General features: G+C 35.1%; 1 protein-coding gene across 24 annotated transcripts in view; it reads right to left on the bottom strand.

The window, feature by feature from the left end:
- LOC120477782 (adhesion G protein-coupled receptor L3) overlaps positions 1-13,704 on the bottom strand; it is a 375,074-nt gene that overhangs the window by 323,682 nt on the left and 37,688 nt on the right. For all 24 annotated transcript variants that reach the window (XM_039669601.2, XM_089125499.1, XM_089125755.1 and 21 more), the window contains exon 2: positions 1,092-1,129. The gene's annotated coding sequence lies outside the window, so the exon portion shown is untranslated. The remainder of the gene's footprint in view (positions 1-1,091; positions 1,130-13,704) is intronic.

Genomic DNA, 13,704 nt, shown 5'->3' with positions numbered 1-13,704 from the left:
TGTTTAGGAAGTGGAATTAGGGTGGCCTAACAAGAAAAGTCTTGTGAATAAATTTGTGACTCAAAACTTCCTTTTTGCATCCCTGATGTGATATACCTCTTTTGTTCTGGAGGCAAAGAACCATGCTTGATGCTTTAAGATTGATGCCAACTCAATTGAATCTGTAAGGCATATAGATCTCTACTCAGACAGACAAACCGCAAATTACTAAACGTTTCCTTCGAGAATCCGATGCAAAACTCAGGATTACAATTTGGATAATTGACTAATTTAACAAGTAGAGTACTACGGGCAGATTAAAAGAATACAAGAAAGCACTTTTGATCAGCTATCAGAGATACACAAGTAGCTAAACTGTCCAAACATGACTAGAATGGAGAAAGTCATTTTGCTGTGCAACTTTGATCAAACCAAACACCCCTTCCAGCTGTTTTTAATGAACTGAACAGTTATCTATAGAAGCATAGAGAGAGAGAGAGAGAGAGAGAGAGAGAGAGAGAGAGTAAAGGATATTAGAAACTCCTTGTAGCTATTCCCACTGGATCAGGAAAACTGGAAGATGAGAGCTGTTTAAGGAAAGGGATGTGTCTCCCTTTTGGACTTTTACTAATAAGCTGTCACCTACTTCAGGCACTTTAAAAGCAGACTGGAGATTAACACAAAACCCTTGCATGAGCCCAGGCAACGACTAATTTACAAAGCAATGATTCGGATGCTTTCTCAAGGCTCTGGCATGCTGACAGAACGTTTTTCAATAAACAGATTCTCCATAGACACACAGGCCCGGGACGCCTGTCTTCACAATAACTTCATGAATGAATGCATTTACAATTAGAAAACCAGCTTTCATTGAATTTCTAGCACATAGAATGAATTTCTATTCCCTTTAGCTGGCAAGATGACCAACGTGCTTAAATTATATTGGATGTGCATTTGTAGTGTACTTCAAATCTGAAAAGTAAACTGTATTTTTAAAACTCTGCTTAATATAATAAAATCAATTAAGTGTAGAGAGTAAATATTCATGATAGTTTCTCAACACACTAAAAGGGATAGTTTACTGAAAAAATGAAAATTTTGTCATTACTCACCCTCATGTCGTTCCAAACCCCGTAAGACTTGCGTTCATCTGTGAAACACAAATGAAGATCTTTTAGATTAAATCTTAAAGCTTTCTGTCCATTCATTGACAGCTACACAACTGAAACTATGACACTTCTAAAAGTTCATATATATATATATACACACTCTACAATATATATGCATTACATTTAGTAGAGAACCAGAAATAGTATTCTCATTTCAAAATACATGCTTTAAATCCCCTTGCGGCCATGTAATATGAAGACTCAAATAGAGGTGACAGCTTAAAGTAGCTTGCAGCAGGGAGAATGAGTGAATGGAGAATTAAAAAAGACTTCTGTAATGTGTCTGAAATGTAATGTAGGCATCATAAATCAGCCGCGCCATCAGCTGACGCGTGACTGGCATTGTATTCCTGATTTTATCACACAATTTTAAGGTCATTTTTAAAGGAAACATTTGTACGATTTCAGTTTGCACTTAAGTATGTTCTTTTAATGTTTTTGAAGACTAAATTTCATGTTTAATGCCATTTATGTATTCCAATTTAAATTAAATGCAATTAGCCAGTGTTTTTGACCTTATTATATGTGTTTGATGCAGACAAGCATTTATGGTAAACTAAACGAGATTTTAATGTAATTACATCTGCTTTAGTATGTTAGTTGTTTAAAGAACAACAAAACATAATTAAATCATAAAGATTTAAAATGTACTTTAAAGTAACACCTTATTTTACAGTGCCCTTGTTACACATGCTACATATCGGCGAGTTGCAATAGTAACCATAAATTATGTGAAATGCAACTAACCCTAAACCCAACCCTAAACTTGATCCTAACCCTATAAGTACATGCAGTTAAATAATCTTACATTAATTCTTAATTACACTGCAAGTGTAACCAAAACGTTTTAATATGACATTAATACAAGCTATAAGTACTTAACTGGTAAGAAACATAGTCATGAAAGTGAACTCTCTTTAAGTACGTTTAAGTGGGATTTTATTCCATTAGTATTCTATTATCTGCAAGTTTTTGAAGATTTAAAGTACATTAGAAGTGCAGATTGTGTAGCCCATGCATTCAATCTCGTGTTCTTGTGTTTTTGAAGCACTCGTGCGTTTTTTGAGCTTTGAGTAATTAATTCAGATGCTAATGCTAACATGCAAACAACATGTGACGATGGGGTGTGTGGTATCAAGACACAATTTTAAGGTCAGACAATGTGGTTCATGACTTCCATAATGTTTTGGCATAAGAATAAGACTATAATTAATTGAAAAAAAATCCCTGTTATGATTTGCACTATACTTTATAACAAAATAAATAAATAAAGGTTTCACTTTCCAATCAACAATAATAGCTGAACACAAACATGTGTCCATTTTCAGTCACCTAATAGAAGCAAAATCGATTTTCCACTAATTGGAAAATGGAGCGTTTGAAACTTTTGACTAAATCAAAGTGGAATGTGCCTTGACCCATTCGCCATGAACCGCTAGCCAAGATATTACAAGCATAGCAAACATTAAATCTGTTTCCCAGTATGGAAAAGCATCTATTTTCCCATCAACAGTGAAGTAGGCCATTCTAGTGCTCATAGAAGTACACGAACCGGGATGCAGCCACTCATCTCGTCCATTTGACGCACACACACGCATTACTGCGCTTCTAATGTATGGAGATTGGCGTCTGGGTGACTCAAAGGGTGATGTATGAGGGACGTCTCTGCCGCGCTCACGACTTAGAGCTCCAAATCGATGTGTTAGCGCCCATGTCACACATACGTAGCATTTAACACCAAGTTTAACAATCTTTAGTGGCTGCCAAGAGCTCACCAGCCACTGACCTCGACTCACAGCGGGAGATGAATAACTCGCCGGCAGTCAGTCACATCCAGGATACACACAGATGCCTGCTGCTGTCCGATACAACCCAACGCATGTGTCTATTAGTGGAACAATCTGGAAAATATCACGCTTATGCAAACGTTTCACCATTAAATGGCTTGCTTTTGAACTCTGTAACTTGAGGTGAAAGGATTGGTATTTTAGACTTCGGCATATGCTCCATTCAAGTTGAGGGCACATTATTAATTGTAACCTCATTTTCTTCTCATTATGTAAATGATCGACAGGATACCAGATAGGATGGAGATAAACCAAAACTAAAGTTAGCCATTTTAACTGAATTACATTTCTTATTAAAGCCATCTGGGATGCAGTCAATCACGTATACCAGCTCAGAATGCTTAGGTATACCATTTTATTTATAATAGATTAAATCACATATTATTCTCCTTAAGTAGAATTTGGTCACTAAAGTAATTTGGTCACAATATAGAAGTTATTTTGCGTTTAAAGCTGTGCAAATGAAGACTGAGCCTGAACAGAGGAGAATCAAGCCGACGTTCGCCATAAACGTTTATTTTAAAGTGTGGATCAAGGATTTTAAACTAATCTTCTGTTTACCTACAGATGTTGTTATTCATTTAAAAGTGTCTCTTCGGGGTAAGCAGTTTATTATAATTGGCCTGTGTGTTTCCCATATCAACTTGTTTGTCTGGATTGCTGTGTCTTTACATTTCAAATAGAAAAAGGGGGAAAAAAAATATGAAAACACCTGGAATATTTCTCGATAAAATTGCCAGTTTAGACACAAGTATTATGATTTTTAAATAATTTGACATTGTGTTCATTTATGAACACATGAACAAAGAAATTTAATTATTGTGATGGTATTTTATAAATCAGAATATATATATATATATATATATATATATATATAGAGAGAGAGAGAGAGAGCTCTAAATGAAAAAAAAAAAAATCCTAACCCTACCCCAGACCTAAACCTACCCCGTCACCTAACCGACGTTAAAGGTAAAGCGTCAGTTGTATGACGGCCCAGGATCGTCATGTGACCGACGTTTAAGGGTACCCTAAAAAGGCGGATGTTGTCAAAAGACGTCAGTTATATGACTTCTTGGGATGAGACTGTGTTAACTAAATAAAATACTGTGAGAACAAAAGCAAATAAAATAACTTAAAACGTTTAATTTCAAAATGGGTGAAATTAAATCATGAATCATTGTCATTTGGCATAAGAAGAAAAAAATTAAATCAATTAATAAACATAATTTTATCGATATAAATGTTGTTGTTTTTTTTTTTTTTTTTTTAATAAAACATGTAATCAAAAGCCTGCAGCTATAATCATAATCCGTGGCTAAACAGCAACATGAGTAAAATGCCAGTGATCTAATAAAAGACAAATACAACGGGAATAAATCAAAATGGAATGTGGCGTCGTTTATCTTCTACAGAACAGTGACATAAACTTTTGAAACATCCACTATTATAAAAGTTAAAAAATTCTCAGCATAGCACACACTAAATCTGTAAAGCCCATTATCAATGAAGACCCACCAGATTTTTGGAGTTCTGACTATGTTTTATGGTATCTACCCATGAGCCCCAAACACACCGACCCAGAGCGCTTCAGTGCCTCTTTCCAGTTGGACGGGGCAATTTAAAAGGTTCCCCTGGGTTTTGGGCCTAAATAAAAACAGCAGGCTCAGGTTATTGGGGCTGAATGTTCCTTGTTTTCAGAGGAGCGTGACAGAAAATATTACCGGTCAGTGTGACATCTACATGACAGGTTTGCCAAGCCGACTAACAAAAGCACATTTATAGGTGATAAATTACAGCGACCAGTTTTAAATATGAACCATAGGTAGCTTGTGTTTTCAGACCCTCAAACCAGGGGTTCAAAACGATCTGTTTGTTTGTTTGTTTCTGTTGGCTGTGCACAAAAATCATAACACAACCATGTCTTTACACAGTAAAGGTGGCTCAGTAATCAATGGGAATGATGTCACTGTAATAATTTTTAACATGTACACAATCACTTTTACAGTATCTATTATATCTTTAACAGTTATTAAAAACAAATTTTAGAAAATATTCCACTTTATAAATATCAATATGGTTACCATAAAATATTGACTATATATATATATATATACATATATATACATACATAATTTTAATTTTATATAATATATATATACGTATATACACTATACATGCCAAAAGTTAATATAGTGCAGGATAAAATTTTACCCATTCTTAATTTTAAAGTGTTTTTTTTTACATACAGGTGCTTTAATTTCCTTTAATTTCCATCGTAACGATTTTCAGTCACAAATTATATCCAGCTGTCAGATATTACCATTATTTTAATTTACAATTCATGCAACTAGTGCAGTAACTTTCTGCTGGATTAACATTTTAACAACAAAGTCAATTTTTTTTATGAATAATAAAATTCTACATTTCTTCATTATAAGGTTTATAAATAAAAATAGATAGAACACTAAAATGATCAATACAAATCTTGAAGGGATGAATGCATGGAGTCAATATGTTAAGCAGTTCAAGGTGATTTTATTACAGATTTACATATTTCTGGAGAAAAAAAAAAGTATGAGGAATTTTAATGAAGTGTTGCCTTGCAAACACAACACGGTAATGACGGCTAGGAAGACAGACAGATCCAGCGCATGCCGTTTAGTCAAAGAATGTGTGAAGATAGGATGATAGAGATGTACAGTTTATGCTTGAATACACTGGTTAAGATAATAAGCAGAATCTGTAGGGACCAGGACACACACACACACACACAGCTGTAACGTTCTCTTTGCTTTGGCTGCTATATCGATTTACTGGCCCATTCAGTCCTCCACGAACACTGCATTGTTCGGTTATTCATTGTGTTTGTCATTGTCGATTTTAGAACACAATTATCGTGAGCCAAAAAATCCTTAGTGTCATTATAAGCACACTCCCTCCATACAATATTGTGGAAATATTCCAGAATCAGCACATTCTTTACCAATATTTCCACTGTATGCTTTATATTGTAATACTTATTCACTTATTCACGGAGTATAGGATGAAAGTGTATTGATAAAATGTCTAAAAATATATATACATATTTAAAAAAAGGTTTGTTTGTGTGTTTTTGTTGAGCATCATATTTGATACATCAGGCGTGTATGATATTGTGAGAATATGCTGGTACTTGAGGAGGGAGAAAACACCTCAATCTTATTCGTGGCCTAAACTAAGCAAAAATATGCAATATGGTGCATATTTATAGGGCCAAAACTAAGATGCAATTCTGATAGCTTGTAATGTAAACAAATGAGATAACAGTATAACAGACAAAAAAAATGCATATAAATATAAATTTTCTCTCTATAACTGAGAATAATGTTAGAGTAAGATGACATTTAATATAAAGTAAACAGTCCAGTAAGTGTTCATCTTGAAATACTACTAACAATATACAAGATTTTCTTACGTATACGTTATAAAAATCAGAAAAGATTTGACATCTAAAAGACATGGGCAAGGTGGAAGGTTTTACAATTATTCTAAAAGGCCTTTTACTTGCTAAACAATAAAATGATCAATCAGGTGAGGAGGCATGTAGTAGATTCTTCAACAAAGGTTTGATCTTATTGGTCATATTGGAAATTTTGCATTTCAAATAGTACAGTAGGCTTTATAGGATTTATATTATTTTACAAATCCTGAAGGATTGCATCTGAGTCTTCAACTCCACATGATGACATTAGATTTAGTCTAAATGTAGTGAATTATAAAATTATATTGAAATATTCAGTCTACGTGAGTCGCTAATTAGGTGTGCACACATTATTCCTTTTCCAAACCTATTTTCTTTGTCTACAGAACGTTCATGCATCAGTCACCGAATCCTTCAGTTTGTCAAACCAAACTCATAATGCAACAGTCATTCCCTCTGCGAATTGTAGGTGTGTGTTGAAATATGATTATGGTAATGACACTTTCCTGTGAAGCGTTCAATGATTACACACACATACACACTGCAGTTCCACATAAAAGCCAACAGAGGGGAAAATTGTATGGGTCGATGTCGCCGCAGATCCAGTAACGACAAAACGGCATTGGCATACAATCAAACTTCTCTTTTAGTACCCGTCATGCTCCAAACAGCCCACAAACACACACATCTGCAGTCAAGGACGGTCACTTTGTGTCTGAACTATCGGCCGAGAATAGAAATAAGAGTGTAGCAGCACTGAAGGACCAAGACCCTAAAAAAAAAAAAAAAAAACCTTGAAGCCAAACCACATATGATTCCCCCTTCCCTCCAGCTCTTTCAAACTCTTGTTATGATGAAAGAACATCACCGGCAGAGAGTCACTTACAAACGTTAATCGAAAATGCTTTGATGGGCAGGAGAGGCTGAATAATACAAATGTGGAGAAAAGGAATGTCACGGGAAAAAAAAAAAAAAAACAACCTCAAGAGCAGAAGTGAATTGGCTGATCGTGTTTCCACTGACGTTCCATTCAATCTGCTCCTGATGTGGAAGTCGACCCTCAGTCCCTGCCGTTCCCGTGTTTGTGTGTGTGTTTCCAATAAACTCCAGGGGGTTCTGGTGAATGTATGGACTGATGTTCGGGCAGACGGAGTTTGACAGGTGTGTGTGGACCCCTCAAGAGGGCCGAGGGGGTCAAAGGGGGGGAAGGGGGACGTAACAATGCATGCATTCAGCACTGCAGGGGAACGTGACTTACACATAGTTATCAAGCCCTGAAACACTGAAAGAATTAGAAGGTCAGTGTGTGAGAGAGTTGGAGTTGGAGCTCGTTTGGATGCTAATAAGTAATTTGAGATCTCCATTATGCCGATGACCACAGGCAAACACTAACGCAAACAAATTAGCTGAAATTCTCTTCTTCTTTTTTTCAGCCTTTTTACAATATTCAATATGCACAAGTACTAGTTTGGAGTCGGTAAGACATGTAAACATGTATCGTAATAGATTGTAAAATATAATTTATTCCCGTGTTGTAAAGCTACATTTTCAGCATCAGTGTCACATGATCCTTCAGAATTCATTCTAATATGATGATTTGCTGCTCTTCTTATTATTATCAATGTTGAAAACAGTTGAGCTGTTGTCTTGACTGCACTGTCAAAAATATCCGTGATTTTAACAGTAAAAGACTGTAAAAATGCTACAGTGCTAAACTGTTAACTGGTTAACAGAAAGTTTACGTACTTTATACGGTAAATAACTGTGATATAATTTTACAGTAAAATACCGTTAAATTTACAGTTTTTGAAAGTGAAAAAGAACAAATCGTTGTATAATTTACAGTGAAAAACCGTAAATTGACATTCCTACAATTCCCTGTGTGACACTTCACATTTGATGTATTTTTGTTGAAATAACTATAGTTCCTCATAGTTTTATTGTTTTTTTCTAATCAGTTATGTACATTAGGGTTTTATGTTACATTTAATATTGTTAAATTAATGTTTATTGCATTTTTTTAATTTCATGTGTGTTACCATGATGGTGTTTAATGTTTGTGTGAATGACACTGTGCAGCTTCTTTATAAGTATTACTTAAATAAGTAATCACTTATGATGAGCTGTGATTGCTCAAGTAACTCTCATCACTGCTGTGATGGTTGTCAGTGTATTACAATGGTCAGATATCAGGTAAATCAACATTTTATCAGAAAATAAAATATGGGTTATTACTGTAAATTTTAAGTTAAGTCTGTAAAACCATTAACGTTCCTACTGTATTTTTAACGGTAAAGTTCTGGCAACCACAGCTGCCGTTTTTTTACCGTAAAATTTACGGTTTATTTTTTACAGTGTGTCATTTTTGATCAAATTAATGCATTCTCGTAGAATAAAATGTTTAATTCCTAAAAAAAACATGTTACTCTAAACTTTTGAACAGTTTCTATATGTTCATCTACTGTATGTATACACGTAACCATCAAGACAGCACACGTACTGTACATCACAGAGACGTCTATGTATTTGATGTGTGTGTTTACATCTAGAAGATGTATTTTTTAGAGTGTTTGCTCATCTGGAATACATCTATAGGATGTTTCCTGTCAGATGTCAAATAGACGTTTAGAAAATGTCTTTACGATGTTTATGATTTAAAATGTATGAAGAGTTCAGATGCAAAAGCCTCTAAATGCCATTTGAAATTTTCTTCTTTAATGATGATTTTTGTCAAGCTTGTATATTTAAGTTCAGTAATTTCACTTAAATGGCAATGATAATTACCTATTAATTGTTATTTAAGTGAAATTACTGAACTTAAATATACAAGTTTGATAAAAAATCATCATTAAAGAAGAAAATTTCAAATGGCATTTAGAGGCTTTTGCATCTGAACTCTTCGTATGTAAACCAGATGTTAGTAAAAAGCAGATGCTTTAGATGAAGTGATCTTTAACAGATATCTTGCGTGCGCAAGGTACGTGCGCTACGATCATGTCATATTTTTTCACTAAATGAACACATTATGATTATATAATGCATTAATATAACATTAAAGAAATATTTACCAATACGTTTTTGTTTCATGAAAACATTTTTTATATATATTAAAAGTTCGCATTTTGGGAGTGTGTGGACAAAATGTGAACTTTTAATATATTAAAAATGTTTTCATGAAACAAACTTATAGGTAAATGTTTATTTAATGTTTCAGAAACAATTCAATAAATTGTACAATTTTAACTAATTCAGAGAAATAAACTGAACTTACTGTATCAACACTAAAAGAGAATTTTACCACTGAACACTTCAATATTGGCTCAACCAATAGTGTGAGTTTTAAAGTAGGATCATCTTTTTTACCGTTTTAGAAACCTATGTGAAAACAATCATTATTTATGCATTTCTGTTTGGTGACCCTATAGTTAATCAATTAACAAGGATTACAGAGATAAAATGTTTGTTTGTTTTTAAGTAGGGTGATTTGATTTTATGTGAGTGCAAATTATTAAAAAAAAAAGTTAAACAGTACTATTTATTATATGTGGGAATCTTTATTAATGAGAAGATAGTTATTGAGTGAACATTCATGGGCCACATTTAAAGTTGATTAAACAACAGAAAAACATAGAGTGTTAAGTAACATTATATTTCCATTAAAATGTCACAAATATGATTTGATCTCACCCAGTTTTACATCCCACTAAGCGAGCAAGACTTATCAAGAGCTGGGAGATTCACACAAACAAGCTTAAAAACAAAGACGGCACAAAACATCTCTCGCTCGTGTCTCATTTCCACTCAGGCGCCAAAAGCCCATCTGAAGAAGCTTTTAGAAAGTGCCGGACGCAACGCGCAAACAGTAGAAGAGTAGCCAGCCGTAAAATTGGACAGCCATCCCACCCATCCAAGCGAAAGGCTCAAAGCGGTGAAGAGAGAGAAGGATGACAGACGAGTAGGGATGAAACAACCTGAGAGTAATGGAAGACGGCTGAATGTAGATTGACGCAGATCAGATGAGCCGCAGATCTGAGGAAGGTGAAATTGCTAACAAACTTTCTGTTGGAATACATCAGCTGGAGACAAAGCGATTCAATTATCAGCATAAAAGAAATGTTGGGAAAAAAGGGGGGGAAAGAGGAATAAATACCAATTAAATTATTGCACTATCCACGCTTTTCGCCGAGTGCCAAAAAACACTTGAAAAAATTCTGGGGAAAATATGGAGCCAATCATTTGTGACTGAAACTCATTCTATCAGATCTGCGAGAACTTGATCTCCAGCAGCAGAGCAAAAATTTAAAAAAAGCAATGTGAATATTGATTTCAGAGGTTGAACTTTTCTGTACGGCCTCGTTTTAATGGGAGGCACCGTTATTGGACATGACGAGCCCTTTCAACTAAGATTTGGGTCAAGCTGTGTTTTATCAACACTTCATCTCCCGTCAAAGCAGCACTGACTATCAAGCACCGAGATCTGGACTTGGTTTCGGGAGTCATGCTGGGAAGGATGAACAGGCTCACCAAAGTCTGATCGGATAAGAATGTGACTCAATCAGGTCCTGTTTTCCAAAATGTTGATCAGCCATGACGGACGAGCAAACTTGTATTTGTTATGACCACAAATAGACATTTCTGCAGCACATTAGACTATAGGGCAATTGATCACTGGCCAGATTTAATTTGGCCTTTTAATAAAACATGGCTGTCTATGCAATAGAAAGGCGAATTCTTTAAAAAAACAGTTCTACGCGACTAGAATAAACGAGGGAAAAGATCTGTGGTGTTACCTTTTGCCTCGACACCCATAATGCGTAATCCAACACATATTTTGTACATTTTCATGATTTCACATCAAAACAAATTCATACAAAATCAACATATAATAGTCATATTTTACTATGAGATCAGGTTGTATCTGAAGTCAGAAGTCAAAATAACCATTCACGGCTTTGAATTGTACATTTTTGGCCTACTGTGTGTTTCTCATGTGTTTGTTGTTGTTATATACTTTAATAACGACAAACACAAATAGTGGGTGAAAGAATTCTTTCTATAATTTTTAAAGTCCTATTTTCTGTATTGTCCGTCTGTTTCACAATGTTTTCTGGTTTTGTCTTCTCTGTGAAGGATACATCACATAATGATCTTATAAGGCAGAATAACCATACTTGGTTTGTGCAAAATAAAAATGTAAATCGAGGGTAACGCGGGTATGGCGTCACTGATAGGCTAGATCGATATTAGAATATCATATTAATAAATGCTGGATGGCTTCTGTTGCTAAATAGCCGTTACTAACATTGCTGTTACTAAAAATTAAGATGCATCTGATTATGGTAAAAACATGGTAAATGTTCACACACTCTTAGAAAAAAGGGTTCATTGGGGTTTCATATATGTAGCATAGTGTTCTTTACTCAACTCTATGCTATAAAGGGTTCTATAATGACAAGAAAGAACCCTTTTGGCACAAAGGTTCTTTATAGGATATTATTCATTCATATATATCATTATTCTGCAACATTTTCTAGTTGTAATTAAATTATTGTTTATTAAATTGTTGTAATAATTTTAATCATGCTGATTTTTGGAGGAGAAAAACTTAAATTGCACTCTTCGTGTGATATTGATATTGAACTACATTGTAATGAATTGCTGTAAAAATTACAGCAATATTTTACAGCAGCTGGCTGTTTTCTAATAATACAGCATATTACTGTAAACTGCAATGCAATCTGGAGTCGCGTGGCGGTTTGATTAAAAAATGCAGAATATTGCTGTAAATTTCAAATCGACAGAGGCATTGTGATATTCAACGATCGTGTCGTCGACTTTTGGGTAGCAGCAAGAGGAGTGATATTCGCGGTTCATATTGGTAACCGAGGATCACGCATCCTCCGTACGGGGCGCGAGGGAGACTTGCGCGGGGCTTCAGCAGCGCGGGCGCGGTAGTATTTCACACATTCCTCGGGATCTATAGGCTCCTACGTTAAGAATTACATGCTTTAATGACAACAGTCAGTATTCACACATTTCGTCGTAAAAAAATACAGTAACTGGCTGGCAACCCTGCTGCCAGTATTTTTTAACAGTGTATATAAATATATACATTTTCTAACCATATACATTTTCCCATATCTTGAATTTTGTGATCATTCACATGCATTCATAAATACACTTTAGGGTTTTGATGTTTGTCAATAATATGAAATATTTAATCCGGAAAAGACAAAACAAATGATAATAAATGAACCCAATAGACGAATCCGACGAGCGTTCTTGTGTAGGCTGCCATCTTGTGGCGACGCCATTACTGAGCTGTTACACCGGCATAGACATATGCACCGGGATGTAAACAAACCTCGGAGATAAGGTGATAACGCACCCTTGATGACAGCTACAGCCAGGCAGACTTGTTGGGTTGATGATGTTAGACATTGGCCTCCAGTCACAGATGAAGGTACAAACGATCTTACAGATTATTTATGAAAATAGCTTGGCAAGCAAGCTAGGCTAACGTTTGCTACCGAGGAAACTAAAAAAAGATCTGTCCATTTGGCAACAATAAATAAATAAATGAAATCAAATAAACAAATTCATGTTTTTCATTTGTGTCCATTATTTATCTAATTTTTACATTGCAACGGGCATGGGTAAGGTAACGTTACAGCTAGAAAGTATACACAATATTGACCAACTACTGTTTTTAAACCATGGAAAGAGGTCAATATAACAGCAGGAGAACAATTATGTCACATAACGTTATATTTAGCTCAGGAAAGCCATTTAATGACCATAGCATGTAAATTGAATAGAAAAAATAACAAGAGAGGAGATTTTGCTGATCACTATATCACACATTTATTATATTTTTTTACTTATGTCATTAAATAATTGTTATTATACGCGAATGTCCGCGTCTTGTACTCGCCCAGGAAATCTGTGTTTACCGTACGGCACCAGACAGGGGCAGTCAACCCGGGGTATTCACAATGTTTTCTCTTCAAAATTGAAATTTTACTGCCACCATTGAAACAATTTATAACAGAAACTGTTTACCCACTCGACATTATACAAGGGCTAACGTTGTAACGTTAGTGTCAGTCGTAAATCTCGAGCTGTTTATTCCAGTGGACGCAAGTTGCAACTAAAACAATAGAAGGCAATGGCGCAACGCTACCCAGCAACAGCTCAGTAATGGCGCCCGCTTACTTCCGGTAGTTTCGCCGGATTCGTCTATAGGTTC

This window comes from Pimephales promelas, chromosome 1, assembly GCF_988280905.1.
Source record: "Pimephales promelas chromosome 1, fPimPro1.hap1.1, whole genome shotgun sequence".
In the NCBI taxonomy this organism is placed as follows: Eukaryota; Metazoa; Chordata; class Actinopteri; order Cypriniformes; family Leuciscidae; genus Pimephales; species Pimephales promelas.
The sequence above is the reverse complement of the archived record's forward strand: the minus strand, read 5'-3'. Positions and strand labels throughout refer to the sequence as shown.